Source organism: Engystomops pustulosus, chromosome 1 (genome assembly GCF_040894005.1).
Source record: "Engystomops pustulosus chromosome 1, aEngPut4.maternal, whole genome shotgun sequence".
NCBI lineage: Eukaryota > Metazoa > Chordata > Amphibia > Anura > Leptodactylidae > Engystomops > Engystomops pustulosus.
In genome coordinates, this window is record NC_092411.1 from 241,833,373 (window position 1) to 241,849,127 (window position 15,755).

The window sequence follows — 15,755 nt, forward strand, 5'->3', positions numbered from 1 at the left end:
ACATACCATAGCTGCCAGAAATCAAAGGTTTCAATACTGTGGTACAGATACACCAATATTCTGTGTAGTATACATATTTTTAACATACTGTAGAGCCTTATGAGTATCATATGCCACTGCATCTGTTCAATTACCTAGCTCTCAACTTCTCAAATCAGTCGAGCCCTTTATTTCAGACTCTGTGGGTACCCCTGAAGCTTTCACTCCTCATATACCTGGTAAATGAGGAGTGAAGATATCCAACAGATAAGTGGTCAAGTAAAATAATAGAATAATGTCAGAAGAGGTTATCGAGTGCATAGAGAACTGAGGCGCTGGTATAGGAGTAGGAGGGGAAAGTAGTAAGTCATTACATATTGTTTGACTAGACTACAGTACAGTTGATCTTATAAACTATAGAATTTTATCTTACTGGCTGTAGGCACTGGGAAAATGTCGCTCACCAAGGGGCAAAGTGAGCAGACAGGATAGGAGAACAGAAAGGAGAAAGCTGGAAAAAGCACAAGAGCCAGATTCAATATGAAGAGTGAAAAAATCTGGTTGGTTTAGTTCTCACCTTGAAGATGCGAGCCAGTATGGGATGATATGGTGCATGTGCGCCGCCTTATCCGGGGTTCGTCCGTAATAAAGAAGTTACTCAAGGTAGGTTTTTATTGCCAAATATGAAAGAGGAAACATTGGAGGGAATTCGTTAAGAATGGCATTTACCACCGCTGTCTGCGACCTTTTAGTGAATACGGTTGCAAACTCCACCAGTTAGGACCCTTAGTCCAGGGAACTGCAGTTTTTTGCTATAGTCTCCAAAGATTTTCCGGTGGAGAGTACAGTAAATGTGATGCTCCGAGCATCCACACTCTGACCCGCCCTCCGCCCACCGAGCTCCCTGCCTGACCTCCATCCCGACATGCCCATATTCTCATGCATGTGGGAGAAGGTTAGGAAATGGCAGGGACGGGGAGATTCATAATAATAATAATAATTATCATTATTTATATAGCGCAAATCCTGTAGCACTTTATTAATCAATCATGTGGTTTCTCTGCCAGAAAACTGTCTGAGAAGCCATAATGAATGTCCTCCAATAATATGACAGGAGCAGGAGTCTTCAAAACTGCTTTCTTTGTGATATACACGTTACATTTCTGCTCTGTACATTGTATGGTATCACCTGCTCAAGTACTAAGCAGAATAATGTAGTGTACATCACATTGAAAGAGTTTTAGAACACTTCTATTGCACCAATAGTATTATTGAGTCCGTCCGATTCCTTCTACATCTTCCCTCATATATTATCTTATTGGACAAATCTTGTCTTTCTTAAAGGACACCTGTCAGCTATATAAAATTAACTATCTGCTCTTACTAATGAAAAAATCTCCATAACTCTCTTCCAGTTATGACACTCTGTAAATCTTGGCTTTATTGGAACATACCAAAAAGCTGTGGCATTTAGGAGTCCGATTGACAGGCCTATCTTCCATATGACCGGTGCATTCTAGAAGGGGGCTGTCTGAGGGGGCAGCATTAAACCTGGCACCACCGCTATCTGGTGTGGGAGTGGAGGTCCGCGGGAGAAGCAGAAGAGAGGGGAGTGCCAGGACGCCCCCCTCATGAATTTGCTGGATCACTGGAAGACAGGTCCTTCCATCGGACCGCTATGTGACACAGTACGGCACTGCTTTTTGCCATGTTCCGATAAAGCTAGGATTTTCACAATTCCATAACTGGAAGAGGGCTAGGGATATTCTTTCATTAGTACATGCAGCTAGTTTATTTTATTTAGCTGACAGTTGTCCTTTAAGACCACCAACACATACAAGTCTACTCTATATATTTTGTGAAGTTCCGCAATGTATTTCTGCAATGTATCCCAGAATAAAGTATTTTTACATTTGAAGTTTTGAGACTTTTAGTTTTTCAGCGAGGGCGTAATACTTTTCTTGAGGAGCTTTGATACAATTTTTTTTGTTATTTTCTGTATTTCTCCACATTTAACATTTGCATCAGATAAACATATTTACGGGCTTCTATTCTGACTCATCCAGCGCTCTTACAAGGTTTATCTTGTACTCGCCTTTAACAACAGAATGGCTTATGGAAGAACTAGGCTCTGCAAAGAATACAAAGACTTTGGAATTTGAATCAAACACATATTTCTCCCCATCTCATCAATAGCAGACCGAGGTAAAGGCACTAAAATAATCTATCATCTGTTTATTACAGTACTGACTGATATGAATAATGCACTGCGCCTGCTCTAGTCTTTACAGCTACCTCTTCTCTAAGCAAAGTAAATGAGCCTGAAGGTGTTGAACAAGTGAACGGCTCCTATAACAGGTGATGAACACAGTGTCAGTCACAGATCTAGTTGAATCCACATCTTATGGCACTGACTGACACCGACAGTGTTCATAATGATAAGACTAAAAGACGGACTTCAATTATAGTGACACTAATAAGAAATCAAAACAGGCTTGTGCCATGAGTCATCCCTTCTATCGAATTATATCACACGTCACCCTCCTTATTACTGAATGTCCTGATCCTGGTCTGCTGGCACAGCAGTCTTCTATGTTTCCCATCAGGTATTCATGGCAACTGCATACGTTCTATATTATTCCATTAAATACTGAATACAGAATCTATAAACATTCATGTGATATATGTTTTCACGCATATTATTGAGAATTCGCAAGCTCTCAGATAACATAAGGTCTCCGTTGAAACAGAATTAATGCAGTATTTATAAATAGATCTCATATGAAATGATAATTCCATAAAGTAAATAGTTTGACTACCCCTTTAAGGTTAGGGACACTTCACTTTACATGACTTTGATATTTAAATGGGCACATTGTACTGCAAGCTCTAAGGAGAAAGGTAGCAAATTATGCCGTTGTCATGAAGTTCTAGACCCAATGGAGCAGAATTGCCACCTTTTGTTACTAGGTCCTTCTTCTACCTGTGTAGTTTATGAGACACCTCTCAGCATGTGTAGTGTCGGTGAGACAAGTCTACCTCCTGAATTTGGACCAGTGCGCTGGGGGAGTTTGTCCCCAGTTATAAAAAATGTTGTCAACATTTTTTGATTGAGATGTGGCTGATTATTGTAGATTTGCCCAGGATAATTTTAGTGGATATGATATACCTTGGGGTAAGGGTAAAGCAAGTTGGATTTTTGCCCTAGGGGCCATGCACCAGGAGCTACGCTCCTGCCTTGACAGATTATCGTCATGATTATTGGGAAAATATAGGATAGACATCTTACAAAAAAGAATTGAAAAATCCAGTGTTATCAGATATGTTTATCTTATTGCACATATTCTTGGCAAAAAGGAATGGTAAGAAAGTACACATACAGATGTAGCACTATTTAGCATGGCTGACCTAACTTGTCAACCAGATGGGGCTGCTTGAACAGAAGCATTAAGTCATTTTTGTAAAATATATATTTAGATTGATCTTACTAGAACAGAGCTCCAATGCATAGTACATATACATACAATATAGGTGAATAATAAAGTTTATAATACTCAGGCCACCACTAAGAGGCACTAAGAAGCTTTCTGTGTGCTTTGTTAGGCTGGGTTCACATCTGCATCCACCTGATGTATGCTAAAACGTATATATAGACAAAAACTAATGCATTTTGTGTCATTCATCTATGTTTATTTGTCGTATTGTATGTGCCGTATACGTCACATCCATTTGCCTCCGCTTTCGTACTTAAAGGAAATCTACCACCAGGATGAAGGCTTGTAGACCAAGCACACTGATATACTGGCATGTGCTCCCTCTGGCAGGTTCTGCTTTTCTTTTATCATCTTAGGACCTTGTTTTTACAATAAAAAGGATTCACAAGTTATGCAAATGAGCCTCAGGGGCTCCCAGCTCTATAGATGTCAATGGAGCTTGGAGCCCTGAAGGCTCATTTGAATCATTTCTAAAGCCTCTTTTTCTTAAAAACAAAGGCATGCAAAGCTACAAGAAGAGCGTATCCTGCCGGAGGGGGCGCATACCAGTGTGCTTGGTTTACAATCCTTCATCCTGGTGGTAGATGTCCTTTAAAAAATGTATACGTTTCAAGATCCATATTTGGGCATAAAAACGGATCTGACGGATAGATGCATATGCTTGAACACTTTCTGCTTAACCTCATTAAAAAATATATATACATTTTTAATACGTTTTCAAAAAGGACATGGAAAACACAGCAGCCCACATTTTTCTCAACCAAGAAAAAAAAAAAAAATACAAACACACAGGACAGCAAATGTACACTGTTTGAGCATCCATCATGTCCTTAGACCAGTGGCGGATTAAGTGTCCCATGGGCTGTTCACATGACTAGGGTCCCCCCAGCGTCCAAACCAACCTTGTGCCATGAGGCTTAATCTCCTCTGTCTGATAACAATTCCCTAACCAATAAATGAAATGTCCACAGGAGGGCCCCTCCCTTTTTAGAAATGTCCACGTTGGGCCCCCTGTCAAATTTTTTGCTATCAAAAAATTGTCCGTCAGGCGAATGCAAAAAAATTGATGTGAACCCAGCCTTATTGAAAAGTTCAATGTATTAACAGTAAGCTTGCTATATATCCTAAACTCAGAGTTGTTTCTACTTCATAGCACAATATGAAGTGAGACCTATAAACTGTTCATATTAGATTGAAAATCTTCAACAGGATTGTCCCAAGATTTACTGCAACCTAAAAACAGATCATTTGAATTGAGGTCCAAAACCTGTCCAGACTGAAATGGAAAGTCAAGCATATACAATGACAGCTAACAGATAGCACAGGTCAGTGCTTTACTACCCCCAGAAATGCCAAAGAGAATGGATGGACATGAAGCATTATTGGACTCATAATTGAGCTTGTTTTCCCATACCTTATGGATCAGAGATAACATTAAATTCTGTGCCAACCCCTATAAAGTAGGGCAGTACATGAACATGAAACATAATAAAAGAAAAAATATATATCCAGGAAGTGGAATTATATCACATATTATACATCTAGTAGGATTCAAGCAGTGAAGTAGAAAATTCTGGAATTCGGAGGTTTATTAATTTCTATATTTACAATATCTGGGAAGGGAATTTCATTGCATTAGGGATAAAATAAAGTCTCCATCTATTCCAAGGTTATAAATATTGTGTCAGGTGAGGGAATACATTCTCGTTACTTCCCTGTCATTGTGATTTATAGGTTCACCCCATACAAACAATCTACATGATGTTTTTTGAGAATTCAAATTAAGTTCATATTACTAACAATTAAGCAGAACCTGATTCTCCTCTCTCTTTGTATTGATATTATAATAAACACATAATAGATATTGAACGATGACATTTCACTGAAAAGGAAAGAAGCAACATCAAAACAGGCATGGGAAAATATAGAAGGAACCTGATAGGAACACAACTCACCACCAGAAGCTTTCTGGTCACAGAGGCAGAATTAGAATAAAGCACAGAAATGCTACATGTCCAAATATTTCCATGGCTACCATGTAAAAATACTTTTACTCTTTAATGGCCACTGCAGGGGAACTGAGCAGCAGCGGATCATTCCCTGGCAGAATCAGCTTGGGGATCGCAGGAACATTAGTATCAGAAAATAGAAGAGGACGGGGGTGGGCTCTGGTGTGGGATCTACAGGAAGTCAAAAAAGTGATTATTTCATTTCTTTTTAACTGTTACTTTTGTTATAAGTTATTAAAGTATATCCCATTTAAAACAGATTCAACATATTTAAAAATAAAAACAAATCTTATAAATAACTAAAGTGGACATCCAATCGCTCCATGAGGGTAACTTACCATCACATCAGCTAGATCCCAGGAACCCTGGTCCCCAAATTACCCAAAAAATATTAAATTGCAATATTGCTGCTTTGGATGTGTAACTCCATGACATGCCAAAACTCCAAACTGGATATATTAAGAGACATACCTTGACAATGTGAGACCATAATAAGAAATCTATGATGCCCCCCCACTTAATGAATGGTTCATAATACTGGGCATAATACTGGGCTTCATACGGTGAAAAGACACTTTATGGAAAGTGTCCCAAAGGCTTCTTGGCCCATGAATCTGTTACAATTTTGGTAGGAACATTGAGGTGCTTCATGTATTAAGTACTGTTATTTTTCATGTTTGGGAATCATTGACAATTTGAGTTATGAGGCCCCAACTGATACCAGGAGGATTTATAGGTATCTTGAAAAGGAAGGTGTCAGCAGAAAAAAAATTTATATTTTTATTTTTTATTTAATAAAAGCTCTATACCCTGCCATTTCTTCTGGCCACTAGGCTGAATAACAGATTTAGGGGCTATGCATACAGTAAGGTTATTGTAGCGTGCATGAGTAGACTGACTGATCTGCAAAGATGTAACAGATGCTATTCCTGTCCCTACTGTGACCCAAAATGATTCACTACATTTTATGGCCTCTCTAAGTTATAATCAAGATGGCCGCCACTGGAAACTACAAGCCCCTTGATCTTTTAGTTCTCAGTAACTCCTCCTCCGTCTTATTTTCTGCCCCCAGTAATGATGTAACAGACTGTCCTGCTCTGCTACAATAGTAATGATATGTAACTGCCATCATGGCACATCACCAAAACACTGGAATACTCCTTTAATTTATTGTTATCCACTGCGCCGAGGACCCAAATGGACTGTTATTTGCATCCTGTAGAACAGCATGTAATGCGTGCATGTAGCCTTAGATTTGCTAATCCTCTAGAGCAGTGATGGCGAACCTTTTAGAGCCTGAGTGCCCAAACTTTAACCAAAGGCCACTTATTTATTGCAAAGTGCCAGCACAGCAATTTACGCAGTACTGTAATTTATTTCTCCTTGTTCTTTGATAACTTTCTATCATTCGGTCTCCTAAGGACATGAACACAGTAGAACGAAGGAGGGCAAACTCATCTATCATTGTAGGAAGATTCTGCAGGAAGATTCTTTGAGTTCTTTCTGGTGAACTTCATTCTGGTGTGATGGTCTGGGTGCCCACAGAAAGGGCTCCGAGTGCCGCCTCTGGCACCCGTGCCATAGGTTCGCCACCACTGCTCTAGAGATTTTATTTTGCAGCAGTCAACTCATTTACATTACGTATGAATAGAATTACAATAAAAGATAACCCATTCATAGAATTCACCGTCATGGCACCTGCTACTAACAAAAGATGATGCCACAGTTTGCACAATCAGCACAGAGAATTCCATGTAAAATGTTTCATTAACATCTCAAAGAGTTGTCCATGTTCTATCCCAGTGATGTGTGTATGTTTACAAACTGCAGTATGATCTATAAATCTAGACAGGGAGAAGCAGAGGGCCTAGTGGGAAGTATTGGCAGATTAATATAGTGTTAGTGCTGTGGTGGCGCAATTTTTAAAGGACATCTACCACCATGTTCAGAGATTATGTGTGTGCCCCCTCTAGCAGGATCTGCTCCTCTTTTTGTGGTTTTTACAAAAAAAGTTTTAAAAATTATACAAATACAATTGATCGCTAAAAAGCCCAGAGCTCCTCAGGCTCATTTGCATAATATTTAAAACCGTTTTTTCCTTAAAAAAAGGTCCTAAGAAACTAAAAGAAGAACATATCCTAACAGAGGGCACACAAACTTGCATGTAAGTGTGCTTGGTTTACAATCTTTGAGTCTGGTGGTAGATGTCCTTTAATATAACTTAGAATACTTCTATGAACCATTGTAAGTGGCGCTCCAAAAAAGTCAATGAAAGTCGATGGCAGGAGACATCCACAGTCAACCATGTCACCAGAGGGGCACATCACTCAGGTACCTTGAGGGAGCTGATAAATCTGTCAAGCTTTGGCTTTTTGCCCCCTTAACCCTTCACGATAGCAATATCAGGATTCTACAACATGGACCTTGGGAGCAAAACGTGTGGCAGCAGAGAGTGTAGGCTCCCTTTGTAAACCATCAGCACCCTGCAAAAAGAGGGGCCGGCGATGTAGTCACATGACAACCAGGGTCCTCTGTCCTAACTTTCTATTAGGCCATAGCTGCACTACAGCAGTGATGCAGTGTTTAATACAAGATATGATCTCATGTCATTGTCCCCTTGACAAAAAAAAAAAATAATAATAAAGTCAGAAAAGATAATAAGGAAAAACCACCAATATCCAAAAAATGCCCAGACTTTTAAAAATAAAAAGTCAGAGTAGACACATTTTGGTATTTTCACACTTACCACTTTCCAACCCAGGAAAGAAAACTACAATAGTATTCATTCTGTACACAAAAAAACTTTAAAAAGAAATAAAGGAAAAGAATGCCCAAATCGACATAAATTTTTCTAAATGGAAACTACAGGTCTTTACATAAAAAATAAGCCCTCACACAAACACATTGACAAAAAAAATTTCAAAAGTCATAGCTCATAAAAAGCCAAATTGCTTTTTTAAAACCAAAAGTTTTTATTTTTCCCCAAAAAAGATTTCATTGTGCAAATGTAGGTAATTAAAATACAAAAAGTTTTTTGATGTTATTTGTGTTGCATGTCGTACATTTTTATTAGAAGAAACAAAGTCAAGTTTGCCCTTTTTTTTAAATTTACTGCACTGAAAGGGTTCAGAAAAGTCTCTCAGTAGGACATATGAAAGCCAAAATTGTGCCATTAAAAACTACAATCTGTCCTGCAAAAAACAAGACCCCACACAGCTATTGTGATCAAAAAGTAAAAAAAAAATATAGTAGATTTATAGATTTTATAAAATTATTGTATAAGGCAACGTTGAAAAAAAACACACCAATATCTAGGCCTTTAAGGTGTTAAACAGGCGCAGTAGTAAGGGGTTAAATTGCATTATGCTTCGAAAACAATAAACAAATAGACAAAGCTTATAAAAAATGTATGTAACAGTCTCAGGAGTTGGGTGGAATTGAATATAAAAGTCTCTTGAGCAGCATCCGGCGAGAAATAGTGCATTAATTAGCGGCAGAAAAAGCAGGAGCCTTAAAACGGGCGCAGTTATCTCAGCGGTAGACAAGTCTGTGTAATCCTGCTATTCCTGCTCTAAAGTCACCTCACCCTCCGCCAGCCAAAAAGGGTTCTCAAGTCCCTCTCCCCATTCAAGGCAACAAAGCGTTAGATTTCTTTCAGACAAGACACATTATGACCCCTCCGATGCTATTACAGACTGCAGAACATTTCCTCCACTAAGAAATCTTCTTTTTTTGTGTGTGTGTGTTAACATTTCTGTTCTTTGAACTAAATCAAGGTGAGGAGATGTGTGTCCCCTCCCGGGATGTCTAATCGCATAGCCATGGCTCACAGATCAGCAGGGTCTTGGCTCCGAATCTTTTTTTTTTCTTTCCTACAAGTCAATAGCGACAAATGATCAGTGCTTTTTAAATTTAGCTCAGGGACATCTGTGTCTTGTCCTCCTCTCTCATTTCAGGTGCCTATCAATACGGGGAGCGGGGAGGGAGGGCGAGACGGGGGATGTGATAAAAGATAAATACATGAAGGCAAAAAAAAAAAAAAAGAGAGAGGAAAGACGATGGGAAATAAGGAAAGGCTTAATGAGGGAAAGGATTGTCAGGAGCAATACACACGAGGAAGGATAAGGAATAGCACAGCGTGATACATTGACATAACAAGAGGCAGCCGAGTGAGGAGCCTGAATCCCATGCCGGATTGGGATAAAGTGCAGGCACAGAGCACAGGGAGGCTACCCTGTCCATGCAATGAGGGGGTGGTGGAGGAGAGCTTGACGTCACCAGGAGCCTTGTCCCAGTGGTGGCTGCAGGAGAGGCAGGCACAGGGAGAACCACTCTGCTACAGCATCTCCCTAACTTCAATCACTTGTGCTCTGCTGAGACATGTCCTGACAACTTGGATTTCCTCCTTGGATATTCCTTCTTCTTCTTCTTCCCTTCTTATACTGTGGGCTGCTCTTCTCCTATCTCTAATGTGCGTGTTAATGTCCAGAGATTAAGGATATTTGCTTTGCTGGTGATGCTGAGACTGGATTGTGGATTTCCTGACTGTATACTGTGCACTTTTCCTTGTGGCTATGCAAAGAAAGGAACTGCAAGAGAGAAAAGTTCTCACTTAGCAGAAGGACCATTTGCAGAAGCTGATGGGTTATCCATAAAATAAGCCTAGAAGAGAAATTAAAGATCCAGCTGGTCTGGTAAGTTTTCCATCCACTACACTGTGCCAATAAAAAGCCTAGTATATCCAGGGACCTGCATGTAGAGATTTACATATCTGCCTATTCGCGGCACAGATGTTTGCGATTTTATATCATAAGAAAATGTAACTAGAGCAAATTATGTTTAAAAAGGAAATATAAAAATACATATATATATTTATATGTATATACTGTATGTATATTCACATTCAACTTCAGCCGCAGGTAACTTCATGTATTGTAGTGCAGCGCCCTCTATGTCATCTAAGTGGTAATGCATCTTCATCTAGGGAAAAGTTAACCACTGTTTGCACCTATAGCTGGATACTGTGTGTACTCATTGAAGAGGTTCATGTGAGGAAATGGATGTTGTGCTGCTCTTTATTAGAGAACATTATGGAGCAATAACTGGAAACCACTTCTGATCAGGTTTCCAGGTATCTTCACATGGCAGGTTGTGCTCTGTACATAGTCTCTGGAGCTGTCATACTGAAAAATCTATACATGATTACATAGGAAATAGTGTTCTGGACATTTGAATGTCTTCCTGAAAGCATAATATCTTGAATATAGAAGAAAAAAAACTTGACAAAGAATATTCTTAATATCATGGATTTAATAACAAGTATATTTAAGTATATGTACAAGACTGACCCAATCCACCTGTACTGTGTTATCTTACAGGTCCGTTCCCTTATGTTATGGATTGCTGGGGTCTCCTTCCTATTGTTTATATTACTTTTTCTCATATTCTTAGGGTTTTTTTGTTGAATAGTATTATATTTTATATTTATGTATTATAAGATTTTAGCATTCAGGTTCATTATAAGATTCCACAGTAGAGCAAGAAACTGCAATTTTATAATATATGCAATAAATGTATCTTTATTCTATAGATATTTGAATATGTGTTGTGTATAAAACAATCATAATCCACTATATTGAAATTATTTAGTAATGTTAAAGATCCAACATTGGCAACAGCTCTTAAAACAGGATTGTATTTGAAGAATCTTTCCACAATCTCAATTAATTCCAATTAAACCTGGGTGGTTTATAATATAATTTCTATGAACAGTTCCACGGGGACTGTTTCTTACCTCTAAAAGCCCTGCGGATGGTTGGGAGGGGGTTATGAGAAGCCGGTTCACAATGGGTGGTAAAGCTGGGTCTATGTAATGTTGAATGTGTTTTTGTCATCCAGCTTTTCCAAAACCTGATATGAACATTGTTAAATTCAATATATATATATATATCTACTGATATGCAAATTTTTGTTGTTGGGAGAATACTATTAGTAATAGTAGTAGTAATGGTAGTAGAAGCAGTAGTAGCATCACAAGGCCTTCTTATTACAAAATTCCCATAATAATTCTAATCAGGTCCAGACATGGCTGCCCATATCCTAGAAGCACAATGTTTCTTTAATTTAGCACCAGTGAATTAGATGTTAATGGGTTTTTCCTGATAAATGTATCATGTGGTTGAAAAGGCCACCCGTGTTCTCCCAAACTTCACCACAATATGGCCACAAGCAAATCACTTCTTAGACTAAACACGATAAATCAGCGGCTAACACTGCAGGCATTGAGTGGATGGGATGTCGTGGGATCCGACAAGCTTTGAACTTATTTAAGACTCATTAATAGAGGAATATGGGAGCCCTGAGTATGGCTGGTCTCTGGCATCCACTTGACCAGACCTCAGTGAGTTTTTCTAGCACTGCTGTGATTTGAATGATGGTGTGAAAATGAGGGTGGTCTGAGGACTTCCTTGTATCATTATAACCCCTCTAGCACTGACTTCCCCACATGACTAATGGCCTCTTCCTCAGAATGTGACATGTAGCTGTTAACTCTGAGTAATGCTACCTCTGGAAAGGATACAAGCTTCTGAAGTCTCTAACAAAAGGCTGCGAGTTACTGTATCCCACTTTTCTATCCAAAAATAATTCTACAAAGTTGAAAGGGCGCATTTACTGAGAAAGTTGGAAACGTCACCAAAAGTGCTCTGCCTGTGTATAATGCTCGGTAAGTAAGATTAATTAAGAACGTGTGCCAGGAATCATGAATCTGTGGCTAACTGCACTGGCCCGACAGAGTTCACCAACTTTTTTGTGGCACACCTTTAACAAAGGACGTGCAACAGACTTTTCATGTTAAATCCGGCGCACAGTCGGACTGTGCACCGGTACGCCCACTAACTTATGGCACATGGTGGCTAGTTCAACTGCACCACAAAAGGGTTGCGTGCGACACAATAGCGGCACAGACACTTCTTAAATATCTGTGCAAGCAGTTTACACTAGAAAGAACGTACAAAGTCCGACAGAAAACTGGCGCAAAGCCCTTAGTAATTGTGCCCCAAAATGTTTTTCCTTCTTCTGACAAGTTGCAAGTTCATTTCCTAATGTCTTCCTAAAGATAAGTAAATGTTTACCTAAAGCAACTATCGCTAATAAGATTCTTCATATTTTTAGATGTTACCCATCTTTCCGAGGTTCCAGAATCATCAGTGTGGCCAAGCAGTGTGGAGCCTGGTGACATAATTACCCAAGGATTTATATATATCAGAGAATTAGTTCTTATTTTAGGTGGCAATGCTCCTTAATGAATCCCAGCTCAGACACAATCTTCCAGACTGTTGAGTAAAGTCTGAGGGATACTTGGCAGGTCCTCTCAAGATATTATTCCTCCTCCCATCTTGTTCTAATGTTGTGCACAAACTGTCAATCGTCCAAGTGTTTATTAACAAATATTGGAATGTTTAGGGATTCTGTCTGTTAGGCAGATGTTATTTCCCATCCCCCCCCTAGCCATGAGTCAGTGGTGTGGAGGCTGGTAGCTGTGTGGCTGCAGGGCACATATTCCCCCTCCGCTGCTGGCTGCAGATAGTTTGCTTTCCTCTGGATTCCCAGCTGTGTATACAAGAGGAGTACAATTGTGTGGAATGTACATAGCCACATAATGTGCCTGATAATGAGGGAGGAGTATACAGTCTACCAGGACTAATACTGTACTTCTACTTTATACCAAGAGTTTTCTGTATAGTGCGTGAAACTGCACAAAGTGTATACAGGCAGTCCCCGGGTTACATAAAAGATAGGGTCTGTAGGTTTGTTCTTAAGTTGAATTTGTATGTAAGTCGGAATTGTATATTTTATCATTGTAATCCCAGACAGAACTTTTTTGGTCTCTGTGACAATTGGATTTTAAAAATGTTGGGTTGTCATAAGAATCAGGATTAACACTAAAGCTTCATTACAGACACCTGTGATAACTGTTACAGCTGATCATTGTAGCCTGGGGCTCAAGTACAATGAATTACCAATATCCAGAGGTCCGTTTGTAACTAGGGGTCATATGTAAGTCGAGTGTCCTTAAGTAGGGGACCGCCAGTATACATATATTCATGCAGTGTGTAGCAGAGCTGAGTCAGTCAACAGGCACAAATCATTGATATCAAAGTTTAATTCAGAATTTTGTAAATTGTAAGCTCTTGTCAGCAGGGCCCTCATTCCTATTGCTACATCTGACCATGTTTTTTAATGTTTCATTTGTTTTTATTGAATTTTTTTTTTCATACAGTGGGTATGGAAATTAGTCAGATTACATTTTTCACTCTTTGTTTCATTGCAGCCAATTCATAAGATCAAAAATGTTCTTTTTTTGCTCATTAATGTACACTCTGCTCCCCATCTTGACAGAAAGAAAGCAGAAATGTAGCTATTGCTAATTAATTTAACAGGAAAAACTGAAATATCACATGGCCAATTTGGCAAACTCTGTGCAGCGCTGCGTAATCTGTAGGCACTATATAAATAAAGAATTATTATTGTTTTTATTATTTATTATGGTCATAATTATTCAGAACCATTGCTGTGGACACTCGTATTTAACTCATATTCTGTCCATTTCCTTCTGATCCTCCTTGAGATGGTTCTACTCCTTCATTAGAGTCCAATTTAATTTAAATGACTAAACTTGCTTAGGAAAGGCACACACCTGTCTTTATAAGACCTTACAGTGCATGTCAGAGCTCATGAGAATCATGAGGTCTATGGAACTGCCCGGGTAGTTTAGAAAGGGGGTCTGAATACTTTCCATACCCACTGTAAAGATAAAACATAAATGTTATTCGTACAATGTATAGTCGCATGTGGTAAACATTAAAAGCATTGGCAATAGCTGTGGTATTGATAGACATTATATGCACATTAACAGCAACATACCAAATAAATACCATTAACCTTTTGGTTGTGATCTGAGAAGATATTTAACAAATGGACAGTATAAATATATAAACTTAGAACATTGGAACAGTTAGGACATACATTGACATTTAGGCGAAAGTGTTAGATGTAACATATCTCAAAGATCCAGGGAGACATCGAATGATATGAGTTAAGCTTAAATTTGGTGGTGGCTAATCAGTTACAGAACTGTAAGAGCTGGAGAGCCATAGATCCCATTTGACTTTAAAAGCCTGACATTTATTCAAAATGGAGGCTATAATTTTTTTTATTCCAGTTTCATACCATAACAGTTTGAGTTTACCCCTTTTATATGTTGAGGGAGAGAAGGAATTTTGTCAGATTTACAGTTTTTCGCTATCTTCGATCTACTTGCCTTTAGAGTATGTAAAATAATGGTTCATTCGAACAGGGAAAATATTTCAGTGTTTATAGCCAACAAGCCTGGAGAGGCATTGAGGATAACCACAGCCCTCTAATTGGAGTGCAGTCCCACCAAATGTGTAGTAAGGTTCCTATCTCGCCGCATCTCCAATGGTGGTTAGATGAGTTATAGTATCTTGACAGTTTGTCAGGGAATAAGTATGATTGGTACAGAAATTTTGTACTGTATCGGCCTCCAAATGGTTGATGTACCTAGAGACTGAAAACATGGCTGAGTAGGCCAAATACCAGAGAGTCTGAAAACTGCTTTGTTGTGTATTTTTATAATTCAGTGGGATATGAATCTATTAGTAATCTGACCATGTAATTACTCTTTAATGTGTTATTTGTGTGTATATGTATCCCATGAACTGTAAAGTGCTGCAGAATATGATGGCACCTTATGGGTATAAATACATTGGCGAGGACATGGCTGAGATGTGGTCAGCCACATCAATTTAAAGGAGTTTGCCCATGAAAGAAACTCCCGTAGATCATGTTTAACCCCTTAATTTGCAATTTTACTCAGTTTTATTGCTGTTTTTGTTCCTATTGCTCAGTGATGGTCAGTGTAAGATTCAGCAGTGTGGGTGAGGATTCTCTAAGCAGACACTTCATGTTTCCTCTGTGCTATGAGATGCTGTGTGCTTACAATGTGCTTAGATTATTATGGTAGAAATAGACAGAAAGACAGGCGAGACAGATTAGTGTCATCAAATGGATATAAGACACAATGGGGCACATTTACTTACAGGGTCACCGGAGCTCACAGAAAGAGCATTGTCTGACCATAATGCACTGTGCCGCGATTCACTGAGATCATGCACCAGATACCCTGCACGTGTCGCTTCCCCGTTCAGGTCCGACAGAGTTCACCATCTTTTTAATGGTGCATATATGTGCT

General features: G+C 39.0%; 1 protein-coding gene across 1 annotated transcript in view; it reads left to right on the forward strand.

Moving 5' to 3' along the window:
• Positions 1-9,586: 9,586 nt before the first annotated feature.
• Positions 9,587-15,755, forward strand: part of FAT1 (FAT atypical cadherin 1) — a 179,870-nt gene continuing 173,701 nt past the window's right edge. Inside the window, exon 1 of the mRNA XM_072122560.1 lies at positions 9,587-10,176. The gene's annotated coding sequence lies outside the window, so the exon portion shown is untranslated. The remainder of the gene's footprint in view (positions 10,177-15,755) is intronic.